The sequence below is a fragment of the Ambystoma mexicanum genome, chromosome 14 (genome assembly GCF_040938575.1).
Source record: "Ambystoma mexicanum isolate Mex_15411 chromosome 14, UKY_AmexF1_1, whole genome shotgun sequence".
Lineage (NCBI taxonomy): Eukaryota > Metazoa > Chordata > Amphibia > Caudata > Ambystomatidae > Ambystoma > Ambystoma mexicanum.
In genome coordinates, this window is record NC_090940.1 from 611,672,279 (window position 1) to 611,695,723 (window position 23,445).

The 23,445-nt window shown below is 46.5% G+C and overlaps 1 long non-coding RNA gene across 1 annotated transcript in view; it reads left to right on the plus strand.

Moving 5' to 3' along the window:
* Positions 1 to 23,064, plus strand: part of LOC138527029 (uncharacterized) — a 157,823-nt gene extending 134,759 nt beyond the window's left edge. Inside the window, exon 3 of the long non-coding RNA XR_011283801.1 lies at positions 18,584 to 23,064. This is a non-coding gene — a long non-coding RNA (uncharacterized lncRNA). The remainder of the gene's footprint in view (positions 1 to 18,583) is intronic.
* Positions 23,065 to 23,445: the final 381 nt, after the last annotated feature.

Below are 23,445 nucleotides of genomic sequence, written 5' to 3' on the forward strand. Positions count from 1 at the left end.
GGTTCTCGTATGGCTCTTGGCAGACCTGATCTCCTCCAGTGTCTCCAGGGGAGTGTACAGTATCATCTTTCCTGCGGTACATGGCTACCCTCTCTAGATTCCATCTCCTGCCATCGCTGGTGCGGATGTGGTTTGTCCCTCTCTCCATGACTTCTATGGGACTGCTGTATCTGGAACCTGTGATGGTGTCCTTGTGGGGAAGTCGTATCTTCACCAGATCCCCTTTGTTGACTTGTGTGTGTCGAGCGGCTCGGCGCAAGTCCCCCTGTGCTTTCATTGCTTCTTTGTTGCGCTGCATACGGCACGTTACGTCAGCCATGTCGACGTCTTCGTCGGCCCTCACTTGCTGAAGCCATGGTGGTACCAGTGAGGATGCCGCCCTTCTCCCCCTCAGCAGTGGAACGGAGAAACACTTGTGACGGCGTTGGGGGTGAGACGGTGAGCCGCTACGGCTTCTTTGACCGTCTTGTATGGGTCTAGGCCCGAGGCGTGGGCCAGTTGCAGCGCCCCTTTGATGAAGCGGTTGGCCCGCTCGACTAGGCCATTTGCCTGTGGGTGGTATAGACTTACTTTCCGCTGTATGATGTTGTTAAGCTTGAGAAATTTTTCCATTTCCCTGGATACTAGTTGGACTCCGTTGTCCGTGACGAGTTCTTCGGGCAGGCCCTCCCGCTGAAATATGGCGGTGAGAGTTTCAATGACTGTTCCCGTAGTGATGTCCGGGGTGAAGTCAGCTTCCACCCATTTGGAAAAGTAGTCGACCAAGTCTATCCCGTATCTGTGCTCAGGGGGCATGTTGTCCAGCGGCCCTATGAAATCCAGCCCCAGTTTTCGCCACACCCATTTGGGGACTTCGGTGGGCAGCATGGGGGCTTGCCTCACGGCTAGGCGCTTGTCGCTGTTGGAGCATTCGTGGCACCTATCGACCATCTGCCGAACGTCCTGGTCCATGCCTGGCCACCAGTATGCGTCGCGTATCCTTCTTCTGGTCATGTTGCACCCTAAGTGGCCCGAGTGTGCTCTGCACAGTATGACTTTACGGATTCCGCTGGGTGGGATGATTTGATCACCTCTGAGAATGAGACCGTTCATGGCGGTAATTTCCTCATTCACCTTCCAGTAGGGACGAAGGCCTTCAGGGATCGCTCTCTCGTTGGGCCATCCATTTCGAACCCAGGTGCTTACGTGCCTTAGAGCGAAGTCCTGCTCGAACTCTTCTTGCCAGTGGCGCTCGCTCATTTCCATGTACTCGACGTTCCTCAGGTCGCCGATGGACGCAACGACACATTCGTCTTCCAGGAATGTGGTGCCGGGGGCGCTTTGGTTGAGGAGCCTGGACATGCAGTCCGCTTGTGCGTTTTTCCAGCCCGCAATGTGTTGTATCTCGTAGGTATACTCTTGGAGCTTCGCGGCGATCCTGGCCAGTCTGGGGGTGGCCGTCTTGGTGCTGCCCGGGCTCAGCATGTGGATTAGCGGCTTGTGATCGGTGATCAACTTGAATCTTGTCCCCCATACGTATGATCTGAAGTAGTCGACGGCCCAAGCGCATGCCAACATCTCTTTCTCTACCGTAGAGTAATTCTTCTCGGATGAGGATAATGCCTTGGATGCAAACGCCACAATGTTCTCTGTGTCGCCCTTTTTCTGGGTCAAGGTGGCCCCTAGGCCGTATGCGCTGGCGTCAGTGGTGATGTAGGTGTCCCATTCAGGGTTGTATGGTTTAAGGCACGGCGCGTGTAGAATCCTATTCTTGATTTCGCCGAAAGCCTCATCTTGTTCTGGGCCCCAAGAGTACGCTGCCCCCTTCTTCAGAAGCTCCCTCATGGGAGACATGGTCTCAGAGAACCTGGGGACGAATTTGGCATAGTACTCAGCTAGGCCTAAGAATGAGCGCAGTTCCTCTTTAGACATCGGCGCCGGCGCCTCAGTAATGGCCTCCATGAGGTTCCTTTTGGGGCTCACCCCATCACTCGAGATGCAGTACCCAAGATACTCTACTTTGTTCACCCCGAAGACACACTTTTCATGGCGTAGGTGAATGCCTTCCTCCTGAAGTCTGCTTAGGACTGACTTGAGCGCCTTGTCATGGGTCTCGCTGTCCTTGGCGTATACCAGAATGTCGTCTTGGAAGAATGAGACATTGGTGAGGCCTTTCAATAGGGAGTTCATCATCCTCTGGAATGCGGATGCTGCGGACGATAACCCGAAAGGCATGCGGGTGTATTGGAAGGTGCCGAAAGGAGTGATGAACGCCGTCAGGGGGCGGGAGGACTTGTGTAGGGGAATCTGGTGATAGGCATCACGCATGTCCAGCTTCGAGAAAATGGCCGCCTCTTTCATCATGAGGACGATCTCATTGATGCTGGGGAGCGGGAAGCTATCCGTGATCACCTCCAAGTTCAGGCTTCTCAGGTCGATGCAGATCCTGAGGTCGTTGCTGGACTTCTTCTTAACTAGTACCACCGGACTCAGCCATTGCGAGGATTCCACGGTTTCAATGGTTCCTTCCTCGACCATCTTCCTCAGGTGAGCGTCCAAAGCTGGTCTTGCGGTGGCAGGTACCGCCCTTACTTTGTGCTTGACTGGGGTGGCGTTGGGTTTCAGTCGAATTTTGTGTACGAAGTTTCTCACTTTTCCCGGTCTCTCGGAGAACAGGTTTGGAAAGATCTCCTTATAGTTTTGCGCTGCTCCTGACGAGATCATGAGCACCTGTTCCGGAGTGCTGGGATCTAGTTTCATGCTGAGTTTGTGTTGGTCATCCCACCCCAGCACGGCTGGACCTTTGGGGGAAAAATACACCTTGGTGGTGGTAGACCTCCCCTTGAAATCGATGCGGGCCTTGATGTAGCCCAACAGGTCGACCGTTGCCCCTCCAAACACGGTGGGTTTTTGCCTGGTGGATCTAATCTCCACTCTTTCTTGTCCCATCATCTCCTTGTACGTGTCGATGGGCAGAATGGTGAGGTCGGATCCCGAATCAGCCATGACGCGCGTTTCCATTCCGTCCACTTTAATGGTGCAGTGGGGCTTTTCTCTCCTGGCATGGGGGGCATTGACCATGACAACCATGGGTCTGTCCAGCAGTTCATCCTCATCGGTGGAGGTGCAGTCACCGTCGACACGGGACACGGTTTTCTCCCGCCACGTGCATGCTGGAGCCACGTGGCCAATGCGTCCGCACTTGGAGCATTCTTTATTCCTGGCGGGACAGTCGCGGTCGTTCGCCATGTGCTTGAGACTGGCGCATCTGTAGCATTTCGGTGCCTCCTTTTTCCTGGGACTTTTGTCCTTGGGGCCGTCGCGGGATTGCTTGTCTCTGCGACCTCTCCATTGTAGCGCCGCCATTTCGGGCACAGGCAGGTGACTTCCCGCCTCCTTGCGTCTGCTGGAGGTTTCTTCCTCCGCCCTGGCAATCTGGATGGCTTTATCGAGGGTGACCTCCTTCTCCTGGATGAATTTGTCCTGCACTTTCCTAGAGTTGGTGTGGACGACGAGCATGTCGCAGATGACCTGTTCTGCATTTTCTCCGAAGGCGCACAGAGAAGCGAGTTCCCTCATCCTGGTGATGTAGTCATCCACGGTTTCGCTCCCTTCCTGTTTGCGAGTGTAGAATCTCAACCTATGCAGTACAATATTCTCCTTATTAGTGAACCTCTTCATGATGCGACGCGTGGCTTCTTTGTACACGTCGTCGTCATCGGCGTCTTCGTCGGCCGCCGGTATTTCTTTAAGGCCTGCAAAGATACGCTGACCTTCAACCCCTAGCGCATTCAACAGCATCGCCCTCTTCCTGATGGGGGCATATCGCGTGCCGCCCACCGCTTCCAAGTAGGTGGAAAAAAGGGGTTCCCATTGCATCCACGGAATCGCCGGTGTCCCTGGCAGGGGGAGAAACGCAGGGGGTGGCGTGGCGCCTTGCATGGTGGGTCCGTGGGACTTCAGGTATCCTCGTCGCCAGTTATGTTGTGGCCTGAATAGATGACAGGACGCAGTAGGGTTTCTGACAGTCTTTATTGACTGAGAACAAGGGAGAATGTCTTAAGGCGGACTGGTGGCGCAGGGCGCTTACTCACTGTTAAACTGACCAGGTCCTGTGCTTCCCCAGTTACTTCACTGTGGAAGGGTTGTGCTCACCGGTGGCACGCCGTAAACTCATAGGGCCCCCATGAAGCCTCCAGTGGCTGTGGTGTTATGCCCTATGAGCTGTAGTGATGGTTCTGGAGTTGATTCTCCTTTTTGTGTAATCAGGAGCAGCGCTCCTGTACGACCGCTCTAGCTGGCAGGGCGCCAACTCTGAAGCGGGAACGTTTTTCCGCGGAGCGTGGGCTCGCGAGATCCCGTGTATCGAGATCTCGCGAGAACACGCTCCCGCGATCACGTGATGTCCCCACAGTTCCCTACTTTCATCTGTGGGCTCGTCATTTCCGCTGTGTGTCCATGGGATTTTTAAAGTGCAATCCTAGCTTCCCTTCATAAATGAAGTGCCGCTTCACCTCCTTTTTGAATGCTTTAGTTCTCTGTCGGTTCACATACTCTGTGAGGCAGAATGCGTGCATCACAGTGAAAGCTCTATTGTAATGGCAGGCATTTTGTAGAAGCTGGCATAACTGTACATCGAGGAGGGAGAGAGTTGCCAAAGGTTGTTTTTAAAGTTTCTTTTGTTTGCATGGCACTTGACACATTGATGTTTTGCCACTTTGGTGCTGCATTAAAGTGAAACAACTTTGTGCACAGCATGTAAAGATGCTTAACAAAGAATCATCCAGCATTATATGTTAGGAGTACATGGTTGCTGCGTGCGTTTGAACTTTGAGGCATGGCATGGAATTGAATAATACATCCTACTTAACAGACCTCTGACTTGTATTATAGCAGATCACTTTTTCATATATCAAGGCCCTAAAAGTTGCTGGAGTTTTGCGAGAAATTGTGGCCACGTGATAAAGCAAAATCAAGCACGACTGGAGGAGTAAAATAGGTTAAGACATTGCCACTATCTACGTGTTTACTTTCATATATGGAAGAGGAACAAACAACATTGACCAAAAGATAGGAAACTTTGGTTTCAATACAGGCAGTTTGTACCACTAAAATAATTAGTACCCGGCGAGGGTCAATGAGCTTGTAAAAGGCAAGCTTATTGGCCCCTGCGTCCAGGCCTTACCTGCCCGAGAAGGCTCTGTCCTCCGCGGCGTCTGGAGTTCTTTCCACAACTTGCTGCCATGGAAAGGTAGAAGGGACTACGTGTAGTCCCATCGCCCTTTCCATGGCGGACATTTCTTTTGTTAACTTTTTGCACATTGTTTTTAATGGCCACCATGGAAAGGGAGAAGGGACTATGCGTAGTCCTCTCTGATTCGCTCCGGCCATGTTTTTGCCTTTTTTCTCAAGTCGAGAACGGTCGCAATGCTGTTTCTGAACTCAATAAAAATTGCAATTAGTACCCCTGGTATGATGTGCCGGGGAATTAATGCAATATGACCCTCAGAAGGGGGCCATTACCGGTTGGGTCATGCCCCTGGGGCTCCGTTAAAGCCCTTGCTTTGCTCAGACTTCTAGCTATGGCCCTGGGGGCATTATCCGGCCGGTAATGGCCCCCCTCCTCAGGTCATATTGCCTAAATAAGTACTCAGACAAGCCTCATTGCTGTGAGAGCAATACAGAGGTAATTGGTGCAGTATACATTCCTAGTGTCTTACATCACATTCCACAACTTACGTTTATAGAAACAGTATTATTTTTTATTGTATTTAAGCATAGCATGACAAGCTTATTGGTTAGATGGTGCCATATGGGGTTACTCTTAATTGTAGGTTATTTTTTATTGTATTAAGTTTTTCTTGTGATTTTTGGAGAATGGAATATTCAGAGCTCTTGTATTCACCCTGAGGATAGAGAAGAATTCTGCACATGGAGATGGAGGGATTCATTGCAGTACACCCTTGTGATCCTGGGCAAATATCATAGGTAATTAGTACTTGTGTTCCATGAGGAGGAAACTGGACAAGAACAGTACTCTGAGACAGACACTCATTACAGGTATCCTTGCGTTCTTTGGTATAAAACATATTCTGAGCTCTTGAGTTTCACAAGAAGGACAAAGATCAATGGGCACTGGCAGATGGGAGGATTAATTAGTGTATAGCCCTGTGATTATTTTAAAACAGTATATTGTCTGGTCTTGAGTTCTCTGGGAGGAAAAAAAAGGGGTCCACACATGGAGGGAGGTGAAAGGATTCTCTTCAGTGCAGTATTGTGATCTTTGGTAAACAGTATTCTCAGCTCTTGTGTTCCGACAATGAGGAACAAAGAAACTGGCACAACATCTAGTACTGGGGTTGGCAGTGTCACAATATATTATGCAGCACAAGCAAGTCGGGGATCTCTTTCCCCTGCAATGAATGTAGCGCACAATGAAACTGCTTTTTATTTTTACAATCCCGATTCGTTTTTGTAAGGAGCCCTCCAACCCGTGTTGCACCCAACCTCCACAAGCATCACGTGTCACAGTAGACTAGGAACCAGGCCAGTGTCTTATCAATGAACATTTTATTAATTTATGATTTAATGGGAAAATTGAATAAACACTTACAATAGCTGCCAATGTGTGGCAACACAAACTTCAGAGTACTTTTTAGTCAAGTGGCACACTGAGAAAACGCAAGCATGTATAGCACAAGGATTTACTTTTAGCTTCTCTCACCAATACCATACAAACAGTTAAAACACCATGTAAATGAATGCAACCCACAAGAAAGTGCTTGCACACACAAATGATTCTTTAGTCCCAGCAACCCTCACCCCCCTAGACCTCCACTAGGCTTGTCAGCTTGGGATGGAAGGCAGTGGCGAGGAATGGGAACACAACATTAAAATCGGATTTTGAGTGGGGTTTTCACAAACAATATGGGGAGCAATCAATGAATTGGATAATTTGTTTTTCTGCACCATGAAAAATTGTTTTTTACTTAGTTAGGACAACTGCTATGGGACAGCACACAAGGCACTTTGCACTGTTTATTTTTAGGAGACAAATAGGTGGTTAGAACATACTAGCCAGAACACAATATGAAAATCGATTTTAGAATATGCAATACTTGGGCAAATGGAAATGGAATGCAATTGGAAATGTGTTATCACAATACTGTAGGGGAATAGGAATAGATTAGGAAAAACGGTTTTAAAAAGATTAAGCTAAATTTCCAGGGAAAAGAAAATGCAAATGACACTCGTTTTTACTAAGGCTGCAAATGACAGGCAAGCTTTAAGCAATGGGGAACTCACAATAGGAAACTCGGTTTTTAGCTAAAATGATAGAGGCAAATCACAGGTGAGCTCTGGGCAAAGGGATAGCACACAATAGGAAAATCGGTTTGGGTTTAAAATGACAGATGCAAATAGAAATTCGTTTTTGTAGGACACAATTTAAAAACATGGACGCATTTGTTTTTCAGTCCACAATGAAATTACTTCTTTGGGGACCGCTTTGTAACTATAACGACTCACAAGACACTGGGAAGAGATATTCATTTTCGAATTCCAACTATCCCAATCCTGTGAAATCAATGTGGAAATTAATTGATTTACTGAGAAAAATATACTAGGGATCTACACAAGCAACTGGAGATTCTTCATTGGGAAATGACTGAAATACACAGGCAAACAAAATATTTTTGAAATGGGAAAATTACCACAATGCACAGGCAAGTAAAAGATTTTCAATAGGAAAATTACTGAATTACACAAACAAATAAGGTAGGGGATGTTCCCATGAGGGAATCTCTATGGCAATGCTGAAGAAGATAGGGCTTATTTAATCTATGGCTGGGGATGTCTATACTGACAGGAGAGGTCTTGATTGACATCAGGGGGCACCAGAGCATCACTGGGCAGACAATCAGCGGGTCAGTCAAGGCTTTTCTCTGTCCTCCAAAAGGGTTCTACTCGAGCTACTACAGCTCCTGGCTTCACTCCAAGAGTTAGGCCTCACTCTGCGAGTATGGTTTCAGATTCTTTCAGCTGCAAACCTCAAGATTTGGTAGAGAGAGTCTTGATTTGAGGCAGAGTGACTTATTTATAAGGCAAGTGACACCATTGATGTGTCATAGTTCTCTCAACATGGATAGGGCAGCGTTCAACAGTTCCCTCCCATCTGTGGGCAGATAGGTTCAGAGAATGTGTAAGTGTAAGTGAGGAGACCCCATCCATCATCTAACTCAGACAGGGGGCTAGGTCTGGATTTTGCACATGGAAGTCTCATAACAAATGCCCTTTCTCATCATATTAAGGCGCATAGGCCAGCATTTTTTAATACTATGTTTTTTAATGACTCACATAAACTTTGTCAGGTGTCTGTGCGACCTTCTGGTGTGAAGCTTCAGTATTTTCTCGTTTACTCTCGAACTATATTAATGAAAAATACGGCACTTGGTGGGCGGAATATGGATAACATTTTACAACTTTTCTCAAATGTTTATGGTTCTCACATTTATACTGAGATCCACATTAAGTTTTTCCTCATATCATTTGGTATGTTGGTGTCACCAAAATCATTTTTGTGTCACCAGAAGCGGCTCGCCGACAGGTTTTCAGAAATCTAAACATGAATAGGGTGCGATCAATATTGCCCAACTTATCCAATAAATAGCATATCTCCCATTCTGTACAATGGTTGTGAAACTACTCCTTAGCTCTGGCCCCCACCCTTGGAAAGGATCTGTTGCTGGCTCTGACGCCAAGACAAAAACAAAGAGGTGATGGCTGGAAGGTTTAGAATGAATCTTAACCACTGGCATTGCTCTGGGCAACCCTCCAGACCATCGTTCTTCGCCTGCCAAGCCATTACAGAAGGGGAAAGACCGTATGCAAATCAGGCTTGGTCCAACCCCAAAAGGGGCAGTCCAGCCTGAACTGCTAGGTCACATCCCTTATGCACGAGACCACAAGCATCCCCAAACATGTTTCGGCCTTGTTGGGCATCATCAGTGAGGAGTAGCTTGGGTCTCTAGGCTCAGCAGGCACGGGACCCACATCTGGGCATACCCGTCACACTCGGGGTGACAAAGCAAAAACAAAGAGGTGATGGCTGGAAGGTTTAGAATGAATCTTAACCACTGGCATTGCTCTGGGCAACCCTCCAGACCATCGTTCTTCGCCTGCCAAGCCATTGCAGAAGGGGAAAGACTGTCAAGAGGATTTTACGTAGTAAAAAGCTCCATTCTGCTGTACAGGCTTGCACACAATCTTGCCCTTTTCATTTAACATGCTGGACAGTGCTGTTTCTGACAATATGCCTTAAGCTCTCCAAGACATTTGGCAAATGTTTTCTCCTGTCTTTCCCTTATGTAAGGTGATGAACATTTTTAGGCATCTCCAAGTTTTGATGCCTAATTTCGTTCCTTTTCGCTTTGAAATTGCAGGGCCTTATTTCCATGTTATTTCAAAGCAGACCTTTCCTTTTGGGGAGCCCTCACACTGACTTTGGCCTTTAGTTATGGCATTCAGAGCTATTTCACTCCACAGAGGGATTCATTACAGTGCAGCCTTATGGTCTTGGGCAAACAGTACAACCAGAACTGTTCTGTTGCAATGGCAGGGAACAATAGAAGCAATCTGGACTTTGAAGTGAATCTGTACTTGTACAGCAACCTTGTGATCTTGTGCAGACAGTATATTCTGAGTTTGTATGCCCACTATGAAAAATGCCCATAACACTGTGCATGAGCATGCCTCCTCATCTTCCATTGCCAATAACCAACCCACCCTGCAACTGCGGCCCAACTTCCCTGGTATTCTGTGAGTCATAAGAGAGACATATTTTGCTGTTGCAGCTAGCTGCTTGCCAGCAGTACATCTTAGGCTTAGGGTTCATGTCAGTAACATTTTTTTCATTGTGATATGGTTTTACAATGTAAACCTTTCACAAACAATCCTAAACATATGTATGAATTTTACATATCATGCTGAAACTAGCTCAAATCAAAATGAATTATACATTAAACATTTAAACGTCATGAAGGGCTTCAACTCGTCCAAAAATATACATTCCCACAATGGCCCCAAATGGTTCAACGGTTTAAAGTGACGTGTAAATCCAAAATCCGTTAATAGTAAAGTACATAAAACTATATATCTTTTAATAACTTATATTTTTGCAGGGAATCTTTCATCTTTATCCATTCCCAAATCTGTCCTCTTTTGTACCATCACCAGCCACTCCTTATTAATATTGCATTCTTGCAACAGTTTGTCACAGTTAGCTACAAATTCATTGAGAGCATGCTGGTATGCTTACTGTAACGGTTTATTGAGAGGCCACCCTCAACCCGGGGAGTTCCTTCCCTCCCCAATCAAGGTGTCACACAACAAACTTAATGTCAGTTCTTTGTGCTGCCCTATTTCCTGTTCATCTCATACCCCTTGAATCCCTCCCGCTGAGCTACCAATGAGCCAAGAACCAGGCCACTGTACAGGAAATATATTTATATTTATTTGAATGCTAGGTAATAGAGATTGCACTAAAATACACACACCACCTTCTTACCTGGCTCACAATTAAACTTCTTGTTACATAAATAGATCAGAAAAGCTGGTTAGGAAAAACACAAATCACAATACTTTACTTTCTATAGATTTCACTTCAAGAAATAATCAACACTGGTCAATGAACGAAATCAATGTACATATGCAATGCTGTGCAATTTCGATTTTCCTGCACGCTTAAAAGGATAGCAGTTTGGTTTACATATTTGTACAAATGCATATGGAAATTATTATTTCACCCACACTTTTGCTTGAAAATAAACACAGCGTTATTTAGCTGTTTGTTTTTCAGACCCCACCCCCTATTTTGATCTGTGTTGGGGGAAGTCGGACAGAAAAATCAGAATGATTTAGGAATTTTGGATTTCAGACCCCCTCTACTTAAAGGTCTGTGTCAGGGAAGCTGGACAGACGAATTGGGATGATTTATTTTAGTTTTAGTTTAGAGACAAAAACACCCCTCTTCCTAAAAGAAGTCGGGGTTAACAGGAAAAATAGGATTAGCCAATTACATTACAGTCTATAGTTTTCAGCGCACATTGGGAATGAGCTTTGTTAATTTCGAATTTTAACAAAAATTACCCTGTGGTGTTCTGCCAAGGGGAATTAATTAAATTACATTTTTTGTTAAATAGGCTAAGGATCTACACAATGTTGCCCCCCCCCACCCACTATAAAGGGAAAGGATTTAAAGCAAGCAGATTCCCCCACCTTTTTGTTTCAAATGGCTCAATTCTACTTACATTGAAAACCTGTTTAAAGTTCAGGAAAGCCAGCTGCATTTTAGGACCCGCTTGGAGGATAAGGCAGGGGTCTGGTCACTCCACTCTCAAGGATGGTCCCCAGCTCTTCACCATGGGGCCCAGTCAGCTTTTAGGCCTCCCCAGCAATAGACAGCTCCACACAAATGCAATCTCAGCCAATCTCCTTTGGTGTTTCCTTGCGGCTGTCAGTTGGTCGTTTTTAGCAGCTCTCCCTTTCTCTCATAGTGCTTCCACTTTATATATCAGTGATGGCACCGTCAAGATTTCACTATCAGGCAGTGACCTGCAAGAATTCTCGCAACCAGGATTTGACAGTTACCCTTTCCTCCCCCCACCCCTATGGGTCTAGACCAGACAAATGGCAACTTCCATTTGAAATACCCTTTTTTTTCCATGTTAACTTTTGGGCAAAAAGTAGTTATGTGACAAACGTCATCATTTACTAGTAACTGCCATAATATATTTATATTTTCCGCTTCAGCTAATTATGGGGAATTAAATAAAACAACAGCCGGGTCCGCACCATGCTGCACAAGCGTTTGGTAATTTTCGCCCATTTTTGCAAAAAGCATAATAGTTATGCACATGCAATTAACTCTCCACATACCTAATGTGATCCTCCACCACACGCCAATTTTGAAATTCGGGACATGTTCAGAGGACCAGACACACATTTTAGCTTCCCATTACATTTCCCTAAGTCGCAGGTGGAGACATTTTATTTAAAAAAATCACCTTGAAATTATCTAGAAAATAAAACATACAGGTATGCAGTACGGCTTGTGGTTGCTAAGAAAATGCATCAATTGTGATAGTCCATTTAAACTAATGGGAAATCTTCATATGTCTGCAAATCTTCTCTCCTTTGTTCTGGCCATTTGCCATTCTGTTGTTTGAGGTTGGTAGCCTGGTGGTCATAAATAATTGGTAGGCCTTGGCAACACAGAGATCCCACATTTCAGTTAATGAGCAAGGCCGGCCCTGTGATGTCACAAGGCCCTGCTGCCATCTGGCATCCTGCCCTGGTATCTGAAGTTGATCACCATTTTGATGTGAGAAACCTTCTGTTTTCTTGTATTTTTTTCAAAGTTTCAGCATCCCTAGATTGTAGCCCCTCCCCAAATTCCTTTCACGCACTGGCTACGGCTGTTTGTCCTGCACAGAGCTGAGCCTTCAGAAACAGCAGGTCTGGGGAAAGTTTGTTTTCAACACCCTTCAGGCAGGCCACATTTTATTGCAGTTGTAAATATTTGGGATGCATGAACTAGGCTTGCAGTGGACGAAGCCATTTCCAAATCTGCCAGAGACCCACCGATTGTCCTTGGCTGAAAGGAACTCACATATTGCATTTTCTAACGCCAGCCTTTATTCTTTGACATACTGTGTGTTTTACTGATCAGGGTTCACTTTGCTTTTACATCAATGGATTTCTTCTTTCTTTTCACACAACATTGTTTTTTTTAAAAAGATGATAGCGGAAAGTACAGGGCTGTTTCTTTCAGTCATTAATAACATACACTTTTAATTATCTGCCGTTTGTTTTTATGCCAAAAAGTGAGTATGAATTGTCACAGTGCACAATCTTTTGATGGGTGACAGTTTCAGTGAGAAATGCTGCATTTATTTCTCAGCCTGCAATATGATGCGCTTTTCCAATCTGCACTTGGATTACATTTTTATTTTAGCTTTCTCTGGATTTCCACTGCGGAAAAACACCCACATAGTCTGCCTAAATAGTCAATTTTCAGCGTGAAGGTTTTTGAATGCTCGCAGGTCATTTTACCAGTGGGCCCTTCAGTTCTGCTGGTTGGGGCCTTGGATTAAACCCCACATTACCCACCTCTAGTGCCAGTTACTCATAAAGGGAAATCCTAGGGGATTTAAGTTTGGAATACAGCTGCAATCCACATCACCTAATATTGGTCAACCATAGAAGAATTCCCAATTAATATTTTAAAACCCTGACTGGGACTCAATTGGGCATGATAAAGCCTTGCTCCAAATTAGGCCCTCAAGCCTATATAATCTTTCTACGATGGCAGGTTCAGCCATTTCCAGCCCATCTTCATCTTGAAGAACCTCATAACGGTAATACGGAAAATGTTTAGGAATTTCTGTTTATACTCATCCTTTGGGTAGCGTACTTCAATGCCTTCATTTTTAGTCTGTCAACTTCATCTTTCACTGATGGATGAGTGTAAAGTATGATACCCAAGTACAACACCTGTTCTATTTTGGGCAACCTAGTCTTATCAATCGACCATGAAAATGTACCTATGTATGTAACATTCCTTTTATGTTGCCCATAGGCTTCAAGTACCCTTCTGTAACATACATTGGATAATGTTATCATTATAATTCTATAGATGTTACATATTTTCTAATAAAACGCTATATTTTTCTTAATATGTAATACACATGTTGAAGATAAAAACTAAGTCAATAAAGTGAATATGTACACCTCAGAATGTCTCTTTTTACCCGTTTAAAAGAGATATTTCCCAGGACAACACTCTGACCCACCATAGAAGCTTTATAAGATGTATTCGGTTCTCCAGCAAAACCACTTGCAGAACACTGGCGTGATTATTTCCATAACGAGTCTGGATGAGTGTATGGTAAGGAGTGTATCGCTTTTGTTGAAGCAGACTGTGACAGATCTCTAGAGTGTATTGTATTGAAGCAGCTGTTGCAAGGTAGAACCAATTGGTATACATCGCACTATTTCAGAAAATCTTCAAGTTAGGGTGTCCATGTTTATTCGAACCACACTTTATATTTAGATCCATGAGATCTTGACACACTATTTTTTTTAAACAAATGTTTGTCCTTTGAATTTGCATCTATTGATGATCCCACATACACCTAATTTGGCCTCACCTTTCCCACCCCATGTAATTTCCTCTTCCTTCGAAATCCCTATTTTGGAATCAGGGAGTTTTTGTTCACTTTCATAACAACATTTTTGTTGAAAATGTTAGTTGAAACAGCCCACTCCTGCACAATGTGCTCTCTCCTCACCACTCCTTGAAGTCCATCCTATGTGAAGAAGTAACATGATTTGCAGAAGGGACGTAGTAGTGTCCTATCCTGGCAACAGGGATTCAGGGGTATTCAAATGAGACGTGGCTGATTTCTGAAGCATACGTGATGGGTGCTGCTCAGAGGTAATGATATGAAAAGTAAGGCTGCAGAGCAACCACATAGCTTGACAATCTTGAACACGGCATTAAGTGGAAACACCAATAATTCTCTTAAAGGGCAAATCTACAATGGTAAGCATTGGCAAAGCCAATATGTTGGCCTTTGCATTTGTAGACAGAAAACTTTTTTAATCTCTAGGAGCTTTACAATATAAATCATACATTTACACAATTGAGCCTATTTTCTTTGACATTGCAGATTATTATTTTCCCTCCTTGCAATGTTCCAGTTCTTGTTTATTCTCTCCTTTCTCGTCCCTTCCTCCATCTCCCATGTTCTGCACATGTCTCTCACCTTTCCATTGTCCCTCCTTTTCAGTCTTCTTGTATTCTTTTATTTATTTCACTATTCTTCCTCTGCCTATATAAATGTTCCCCCTGGCCTCCTTTCAGCTTCCATGTCTCTTTGGTTGTTCCCCTATTTTCTGCATCCCCTCTCTATTTCTCTGCATGGATCAAATCCTTCCTCAGTGCTCGGACCAAACGGGTGTCCATAGGGGAATCCGCTCCTGATGTCATCCCAGACCCACTGTGCATTCCTCAAGGCTCCTGCCTATCCCCCACCCTCTATAACACCTATACAAAACCTCTCTTTGACCACCTTGATGCCAGGGGTATCATCTACACCAACTTCACGGACGATACCCATATCCTCATCCTGCTCCATGGTGATCACAACGCTGATAGCATTAAAATCAATGCAGTCTACAGCACCATCCAAAACTGGATGGCCACTCATAATCTATGCTTGAATGATGAAAAACCGAGCTCCACTTCATTGGTTCCTAACTTAGGATCAGACACCTTGTCTCCACCTTCTCATCGTTCTGCATTGACGGCACACTTATCACAGTTTTGAAGCAATTAAAAAGCCTGGGGGTTTTCCTCGATGTGGACCTTAACATAACCAGACAAATCCATGCTCTTTCATCCTCTATAGCCTACACTGCCAGACTCATCTCCCTGAGTAGGGAGTTCCTTTGCACGAGCATTAATCCTCTCTAAATGTTATTACTGGAATGTCCTTCTTATGGGCACTTCCATTGCCAACATGTCTAAACTCAATTACTCCAAAACAAAGCCCTTCGCTCTGCCTTTGGCCTCAAACGCTCCGACTACATCTCCAATGCCAGACGAGAAGCCCACTGGCTGCCTGTCAAAGCTTTGGTAGAATTCAAACACCCCCGCCCATTACCCACCATTGTATATACAAAGTGGCCCCCCAGTACCTCAACAATTTCATCATCCAAATTGCCTATACAGGCACGCTCAGGTTCAATTCCGGCATCTCGCTGTTTAACCCACGCTTTAAGAGAAAAAGAGCTGGTGGAGCCAGCTTCTGGGTCACAGCTCCCACACTTTGGAACACACTTCCTGCTCAGATCCTCACCAAGCAATACTTCCCAGCTTTACAAAAATTAGCCAAGCCCTGGTTATTCGACAAATACGAGTTAGATGTGATCTCTGTATTTCCTGCATGTACGATATTCTCCTCTGTCACTATTATGTTGCACTAACGCATACAGTAGTCACTCTCTCACCATTATGCTTTACTAACGCCTTGATAGCCTCGTGTCTGGACGTTGTCAAAAATGGAAAAAATAAATAAATAAATAAATACATCTAGAACTTTTCCACTCTTACTTATTTTGCCTTTTTTCTTCTATCTGTATGTCGCCCAGTTTCTCTGTTGTCGAGTCAATATTAGTAACCTCACACTTTTAAACACTTCCTGTTCTTCCCTCCCTTTTTCCGATTTCTTCCTCCCTCTTTCCCTTTCCCCTCACCCATTTCCTACCGTTCCATTCCCTCGTTTTGCTATCTCCTTTTCTGTTCATTGTATTTGTTCTTTTTCACACTACAACACCTGTCTATTTTCACACCTCTCTATTTTGCCTTTTCTCCTCTCTGTTTTCCTTTCACATATTCTGTCTATTTCACACTCCCTTAATTTCAGTGTTCTACCCCCTCCTATTCATGTGTAGTTTTGCCTCTTTCCTCATCCCCAATGTACCCTTCACATTTCTCTCTCTCTCTCTCTCTCTTCCCCATGTCTCCTACCCTCTCAAGTTCCATTCCCTCTCTCTATTTCCCCTTTCCTTTTCAACTCTCTCTCTCCCTTTCCCATTCTCTCCCTTTGCAACGCAGCTTTGGGTGCCTGGGGGGACGGCCAATAGGGCACCAACAGGAGGCTGGAGGGCACACTGGGCACCACAGGGGAGCCGGGAGGCACCTCCCTCACCTCCGCTCCGCCAGTGTGCTGCACCGCTCGCTCCTTCCCTCCTTCCTCTAGTTCTCTGTGGCTCTCTTGACTTGTCCCCCTTTTCCTTTTCATCTCTCTTTATTGAACTCTTGCTTTTCACTGTTGTTTTCCATTCCCCCACTTTCTGCCTGTATTTGTTAGCCCACTCATTTTCCCTGCCTTCTCTCGCTTCCCTAATGCCCTGATAACTTCCCCCCTTCCTTCCCTTTCCCGTCCTCCATCTTTATTCTCAAGCTTCAGTCTCTCCCGCCTCTTTGATTATCCTTTGAATGAGCACGTGTTCAAGGCTCGGTGTAATTTCTTCTGCCTTCCCGTTTCCTCTCAGTGTTTACATCTCCCTTCCCCCCTTCTCCCTCCCTTGCTATGCTGTTTCCTCTCTCCCCTCTCGCTGCATGCATACACTTCATACAGTCAGCCTGTGTCCCTCCGAACACGCCACAGTGGCCCCCTTGTGCGTTCTATTCCTTCTCTCACTCTGTGCAGCCGACTCTGACCTCCCACATTCCTGAGGGATTTTCCTTTCCAGTCCCCCCTCACCCCACCACCCTTTCTGGGCCTGTGACAGCGAAATGCTTCCCCGGAGCAAACGAAAATATCATCAATGCATCAATATATTTATAAAGCAGCTCAATAGCAGGACTTGGGCCCCGAGCCAAGCCCTCCCCAATGCTTCCTCTAGGAAGTTTCATCAGCAGGCAACAACGACATGGGGCAAATGTTCACCAGAGAAAAACAAACAGGAGACACAGCAGAGCACCCCCCATCTGCAGACAGCGAGTTGCCTTCACGACAAAATGGCCGACAGTGCTCTGCGTTTGAGTACTAAATGGAGCCAGGAAGCGAGGGTTCGCGCGTGTACGTTTTATGCAATAATTGCATACATCCTAACAGCAGTTGTCATGGCCTCAAAGTGCTTTAGGTTGTCGGTGAGTTCTGCAGGAGTGGCGGGGAGGGGTGACCACAGAGGATTTTGTTTTTGGTGGATGACGGCCCATTCAAGTCTAATTATAGCTACAGTCTTTCCGTGTGCACGTGAAGTGTAATACATCAAAGTGTGCATGGGCTCTTCTGCCATTGAGGCCCCTAGTGCATATAGAATAATATAAAGGAAAGTGTCCACAATGTCAAGATGCATACACTTCCGCCAGAGCACGTGGAGACCATGCAAATGGTAGCAGTCCAATATGTGGTATAAGTCTCAGTAACATGACATACCACAGAATACAGCATAGGTGAGTGGGCAGTGACGGTTCTACGGTCACATATGGGCTAATGGTGGTAACGTGCGCAGTCAGGGCTCTGATATATATATATATATATATATATATATATACACACACACACACACACACACAAATGTATATACTAATGCATAGGCAGCTGCACTCAGAAAGGCTGTCCTGTTCTAACATGGAGAGGTTAGATAATATATAGAAACATTTAAAGGAAGTTGCTCCACACTCAAGGGTTCTGATAACTATACATTCTCCAGCATGGGGTCTGGCATGGATTCACATGCTTATGAATATTCCCTGTCGTCAGAATGGGAATCCTCAGTAATATTAAAGCTGTTTTCCTTTAAAGACTGAAAAACTGCTTGTCACTTATATTGCCCACTGCTGTCACTTTTGTTCATACTGCTCCAACCAATGACGTTCGTCCTCCTTAGCTCCAGCCCTGGTGGCCATCTTCAAATTTTTACTGCATGTTTAAGTGTTGAGAGTCCTCATTATTTGCTCCTTGAATTTTTGACTGTTTGTACAATTTTTTATATCAAATTTGCATTTGTTTCTTCTTCTTTTTCACCTAAGTGACTACCGGTAGCGTGGATCCGTTGCTGGTGAAGATCTGGACCAACCATCGAGGGATCTTTTAACCGTGGAGAACTTCTTTGTGTGGCTTTCTCCTCGTATCGATGGAGGATACAACCAAGAAGAGTTTGTTTAGGCCCTGAATCAAATGCGGCCTAAAGAACGTTTTTGTGGACGATCGGCATACAAAGTGCATTTATTGCCTCCATCCGGACCACGAAGTGGGCTGCTGCTCCATCTGCCAAGCTTTCTCCTCGAAAACTAGGAAAGACCGCCACTGATGGTTGTTTGCATGGCTGGAGGAAGATTACAGGGCCTTAGACTCGGGCCTCGGTCCGCAGTCATGCCTCTGCAAGGGTCTTCAGGGCTGAGCAGAAAACTTCATCTGCAAAGAGGTTGAGATCTCAAGGGGATACATCCAGGGGGAAGAAACCTAAGAGGAGTCATGGACATATGTTGCACAGTTCGACTAGGCCCCTGTTCACAGCTGCCAAGACTCTGTCTAGATCATCAGTCTCGTTGGCTGCCCCGTCCATGACGGAGGGCTCGTCGGCAGCCCTGTCCGCAACAACGGCACAGTCTACGCCGATGACCATGACCATCTCTGCTAAGTCATCTTTTTCTTCAAAGAAACACCCGTCAATGATGGCCACACCGTCAACGAGTCGCTCGTCCACGAGTCACAAGCACAGTTCTTTGTCAACACCATCTTCGACAACGGCAATCCCACCATCGAGTCAGTTGACTGCCCGTCAGCAAACCGTAACCCCGAAGTTATTACCTCATCGTCAGTGGTAACACTGTCCACAATCCAATCGTTGACAACCTCGTCCACTGTCATGAGCGAGCATTATCTCTAGGTTGGCGTTGCCACCGAGGCTGGCATCAACACCATTGTCGACGGAGTTTCCAACTCCATTAGTGGTTTCTTTGCCACGACCCATGAAGGATAAGCCATTGTTCACCCTGGTCCCTATGGCCAAAGCGACACCACCTAACCAAATGCTGCAAGAGGGTAGCATGTCGAAGAATGAGTCTATGGCAGCTCTATTTTCAGAGCAAGAGGAGATAGAAGAGGAAGTGGATCCCATTCTACAAGCTCCTGGCCAGCCAGTATGGCCTGCAGTCCCTTGACCGTCTACTCCGGCCCCAGTGCCGCTTGCACCCAGGGATTTGTCGCATGACATTTTATCCACTTTGCAAACTTTTGTTACCGAGCTACCACCGTGGCTACTGCCACCGGTCCCTCACGGTGCCCCGAGTGGAAGTCCCTCAGGGCTTTCAGAGGTAGGGTTACCTCAGCTTCGACCTCCCAGGCCAGCACCACAGGAATTCTTGCATGCAGTGGCTGCTTGTGCATACACGGATAACGGTCCGGACATGGACACATCTCAAGATACCCATACAGCTTGATGAGTACGATGACTTGGTGCCAGCAGACGGAGAGAAACCTGATACCGATCTACCCTTCATGAGTTCACCGCCGGATTAAATAGGTTCCTTTCATGTGCTGTTGATGCGTGCTGTGAAGCTCTTCAACCTCTTTCTGGAAGAGCAGAAGAAGGAGGGCTTCCTGTTTCAGAGGAGGGAATCATCCAGGAAATCAGTGATAGCTATACCTCTGCTTGAACACATCTGGAAGGATGGTCTCATGGTGATGCCATGATGCGGAACCCTTTTTCAGCCCCACTGAAAAAAAGGCCACCTTCTAAAGAAATATAGAGTTATTGAGAGCACTCCAAAGTGTCTCTGCTCCCATCGATTCCCTGACTCTGTGGTTTCTGCTACAGCTAGAAAGAGATCGGCTAACTCTTCGTCTCAATCCTTGGTTCCCCCCCAAACGAGGATGGAAAGCAGCTGTATGCTTTCGGAAAGAGGATAATTACCACGGCAGCTAGCACTATCAAAGCTGCAAATTCCTTAGCCATTCTTTCGCGTTATGATAGGGATTTGTGGTTTAAGATGGGACCTCACTCAAGATGGGGTCAACCTCATATCGATTTGTGTGCCACGGTGGCCAGCTCCAAGTGCAGCCAGTTTGCCAGCAGGTGTCCTCAAACGAGGTGTCTAGGGGACGCTTTCTCCATCCCTTGGAAGGTCTGCTCCTTTACGCGTTCCTTCTGATCCCTCTTATTCTGTGAGTACTCAATGCACTCCACTGGAGCCGCTGCAGGATGATTCTTCTTCAGATCTGGTACCCCGACCTGCTGCATCTGCAGGGGCACCGTTCATCAAGCTTTCTCCTCTTCCAGGCTTGGTATCCAGAGAAGGACAAATGGGTGCTTGATGTCCTTCAACAGGGGCAAGCTTTGGAATTCCAGGACAAATCCCCACACATTCCTCCCGTTACGAGAGACAAACTGGACGTGGCTCCGCTGCTAAATGAGGTTCAAGCACTGCTAGGCAAAGAGGCAATAGAACCAAACCCTCAGCGCCTCTGGAGCTTCAACATGTACTCCAGATATTTTCTGATACAGAAGAAGTCAGGGGGTGGCGCCCGATCCTAGATCTGCGACACCTCAACAAGTTCCCCAAATCCCAAAAGGTTAGGATGGTCTTGTTGCAGCACATACTCGATCAACTGGAGGAAGGGGTTTTCCTGTTGACCATCGACCTGGAAGATGCCTACTTCCACATCCCCATTCATCGCAAACACCAGAGGTCCCTGGGGTTTGTTGTTAAGGCGTGACATTCCCAGTTCAAAGCCTTGCCCTTCGGCCTAAAATCCACAACATAGATATTCACCAAATGCATGGCACCAGTTGCAGCTCATTTGCGTTGCAAAGGAATCCACGTCTACATTACTTGGAGGATTGGCTCATCCAGTCCCACTCCTGCGCGCTAGCAACCCAGCACACCAAGCAGACCATCCAACTTCTAACTTCACTAGGATTCTCAATCAACTATCCGAAGTCCTGCGTAGTGCTATCTCAGAACCCACTGTTCCTGGGTGTCCGACTCAACACAGTCTCTTATTTGTCAACTCCCTCAGAAGCAACGGTGAAGGCCATCCTCGGAAAGATCCAACGGTTGGCAACAGCCTACGTTGCAACTGTCTGGTCCATTAAGTCCCTTCCGAGGATGATCTTGTCCTGCATCCATCTGGTCTTCTTCTGCAGGCTGAAAATGAGACTGCATCAAGAATTTCTGGATGCCAGATGGCAGCAAGCCACTGGCACATGGAGCGACAAGATCGCCCGCAATCGGGCATTCTGTCAAGCCCTCTAACGGTGGTCAGTTTGTCTATACTCTCACAGGGTGCTGCCCTTCAGATCCTGGCGTATCAGGCTACAGTTACGACCGAGGCATCTCTGGCGGGTTGGGGAGGTCACACAGGGCATTCTCACGCCAGCGGCCTCTGGCTCCCAGAGGAAAAGGAGTTGCACATCAACATCCTGGAACTGTGGGCAGTCTTCTCGGTCCTCAAGTCTTGTCAGCCTCAGCTCCAGGGAAAGGTGGTGCAGATCTTCACGGAAAAATACCACCATCATGTTTTACATCAGGAAACAGGGTGGGAGGGGCTTCCCGTGCTCTCCCTAGATGCACAAATTCTGTGGTGCTGGGTGATTCTTCAACGCATGTTTCTTGTCCAATTTCACCTGGGAGACGTCCAGAGCACCATTGCAGACTCTCTCAGCAGGGAGCTGCGGTCCTGCCACGATGGGAGCTTCAACAAGTGCAAGTGTTGCATCTCTTCAGAGAGTGAGGTCCCCCACAGATCTACCTCTTCACAGCGGCTGCCAACGCCAAGTGTCAGAAGTTTGCCAGCAGATATCCTCAGCGAGGAGCCTGGGAGATGCCTTCTTGTTCCCTTGGGAGGGCCTCTTTCTGTATGGTTTCCCTCCAATTCCACTGTTGCAACGAGTGATCAACACACTTAGACGTTGCCACTGCAGGATGATCCTGATTGCACCAGTGTGGCCCAGGCAGATCTGGTGCTCAGACTTTCTCCATCTGTCAATGGTCCCGGCCATCAAACTGCCTCCACTTCCCGACCTCCTCTTCAGAGAAGGAGGGTCAATACTGCACCACGACCCAGCGTCTCTCAGCCTCACGCCCTTGCTCCTGCAGCCTTAGAATATAGACACTATTTGCTGCCTTTGCAATGCATGAAGTTCCTAGCCAAAGCCAGGACACCCTCCACGTTGGCTTGGTACAAGCACAAGTGAAAGTGTTCTACAGTGAGGTGCTGGCCGCAGATTTCACAGCTGCACGTGACTGCACTGCAGCTTCTTCTGTACCTGCTCTCACTGGCCATGGCTGGCTGCGCCCATGCCTCTATCAAGGCCCACCTGGCTGCCATATCCCGTTACACTCTGGCCCCAGGCAAGTTCTCCCTGTGGTCGCATAGGCTTGTTATGGAGTCCCTCAAGGGCCTCTCCTGAATGTTCTTGTGGGAGCTCAACGTGGTACTGTCTAAACTGATGGGGCCTCTATTTTAATCAATGCATCAAGCCCCTTTTAAAGTTTCTGTTGTGGAAGACTGGCTTCCTGGTTTGTTTATTTGTTTATTCATTTGTAACACGCTCCAGACCCGAAGGTATCAGGGCGCAAGGGTTACAGGTAGGTTCTCAGCTTAGTTACACAGTATCTACGCAGTAGATAAAAACAAAACAGATACATGTATGTACAGCATAGTCACAGGATGAAAGGGGGCAGTACAGTTAAACATATGGTACACATTAGGTAATTGCAGCTAGAGGACCTAAGGCTGGGGTTAGAGATTGGAGGATTCGAGCCAGGTGGTACATTTGGATCTGAAGTTCTGATATGGCTGATCGTCTCGGATTGTAGGTGGCAAGGAGTTCCAGAGGTGGGCCGCTTTAATGGGAAAGCTATTGCCACCTACCTTAGAAAGTTTA